This window comes from Octopus bimaculoides, chromosome 27 (assembly GCF_001194135.2).
Source record: "Octopus bimaculoides isolate UCB-OBI-ISO-001 chromosome 27, ASM119413v2, whole genome shotgun sequence".
NCBI classification, from domain to species: Eukaryota; Metazoa; Mollusca; class Cephalopoda; order Octopoda; family Octopodidae; genus Octopus; species Octopus bimaculoides.
This window is the reverse complement of record NC_069007.1, coordinates 13,745,068-13,746,957: the sequence shown is the minus strand read 5'-3', so window position 1 is coordinate 13,746,957 and position 1,890 is coordinate 13,745,068. Positions and strand designations below refer to the sequence as shown.

Sequence of the window (1,890 nt, the reverse complement as noted above, 5' to 3'; positions counted from 1 at the left end):
TCTCTCTCTCTCTCTCTCTCTCTCTCTCTCTCTCTCTCTCTCTCACACACACACGTATTGGTTTGTCTTTGGGCCTTATTTGTCAAAACTTGAAAATCAATGGGGTTTTAGAGAAGGAGTGGGGAAACCCCCCAAAATACTTGTGCCTTATGAAGTAGTTTGACTGAATGTAGCTATAATAGTTCCCAATATATCAGGTACCCCCACCCTTGAATGGTGGGGGGATCAAGGCAATCCTCTTAACGTAAACGAGTTGCTGTGTGTGTATGAGACTTTTGGCACGTAAAAAGCACCCTTCGAATGTTGGGTAATATGCTGTCCTTGAAGACCCGTCAAGCCAAGTGAAATTGGAATCGTGGCCAATGCCTGTGTTGTGTACCTGCACCCATGTTGATGACATGTAAAAAGCACCGATTGAACTTCATGGAGGCAGTGACCAAGACCTTTGGCAATATACTGTGTTTGAGAAGACTTGTGAAGCCAAGTGAGACCATAGTTGTGGCCAATGCTAGTGTTCTGTAACCAGCACCCAGTCTGGTGGCAGGTAGAAAGCACCCATTATTCTCTTGGAGAGGTTGGCATTAGGAAGGGAATCCAGCTGTAGGAACCATACCAAATTAGATTGAGACCTGGTGCAGCTTACCAGTTTTCAGTCAAACCATCCAATCCATGCCAGAATGGAAAACAGACGTTAAATGATGATGATATATATGTGTACACACACACACACGCACACGCGCACGTCTATGGCTGTGTGGTTAAGAATTTTGTTTCTCAACCACTTGGTTTTGGGTTCAATCTGCTGTGCTGCAACCTGAGCAAGTGTCTTGTACTATAGCCGTAAGTCAATTAAAGGCTTGTGAATGGATTTGGTGATTGGAAACTGAAAGATGTCCAGTGTGTGTGTGTGTTTGTTGTAAATGAGTCACTGTTATACAAGCAGTGTTGTTCATTTCCAATATTCTGCAAAAACATGTCTGGCCTTGGGGAAATATTACCATTACTTGGTAATGATTGAGGGTTGACGACATGAAGGGTGTCCAACCATAGAAAATCTACCACAATAAACTCCTTCCAACTGATACAAACATGGAAAAATAGTGATTGTATGTTTGTTGTCCATTGGTGTCCGACAATGACAGTCTGTGTTCTCAGTGATAAGAGCACACTTGACTCCGCAATCCAGAGCTGGAGGAACACGGACGCCCACGGGTGTCGCAGCGGCAGTCTCTGGATTGAGGGAAGCAGTGTACTGTGATCCCTGTTTCTTGAAGCAGTAAGACGCCATTGGTGGTCCTCTTCGGAAACAGCTGCTGCCCGTGTCATGAGAGACCCCCATGCTGATCTGTCTGTGACAGAAGCTTCAAGTTCATGTGGACTAATGCTGGGTGGGTGGGTGTGTGTGTGTGAGACATCACATTAAAAACATCAGTTCTCGTCCGATCACCAGTTAAGCAATGTGGAGCCTTGTTAGTACTTAGATCGGTGACTGCTTGGGAAACCTAGGTGCGATAAACATCTTTTGTGAAGGCTCAGTGGTTAGAGCATCAGCCTCACAATGATAAAGTAGTGAGTTCAATTCCTGGACTGGGCTGTCTGTTGTGTTTTTGAGCGAGACACTTTATTTCACATTGCTCCAGTTCATTCAGCTGTAGAAATGAGTTGCAATGTCATTGGTGCCAAGCTGTATTGGCTCCTTTGCCTTTGCCTTGGATAACATCCACGGCATGGACAAGGGAGGCTGGTATGCATGGGCGACTGCTGGTCTTCCATAAACAGCCTTGCCCGGATTTGTGCTCAGAGGGTAATTTTCTAGGTGTAAACCTATGGTCATTCATGACTGAGTGGGGTCCAATACACACACACACACACACACACACTCACTCACAC

The 1,890-nt window shown here is 45.4% G+C and overlaps 1 protein-coding gene across 1 annotated transcript in view; it reads left to right on the top strand.

Annotated features, from left to right (window-relative positions):
* The window catches only part of LOC106868560 (moesin), a 123,093-nt gene that overhangs the window by 93,673 nt on the left and 27,530 nt on the right, over positions 1–1,890 (top strand). The window lies entirely within an intron of this gene.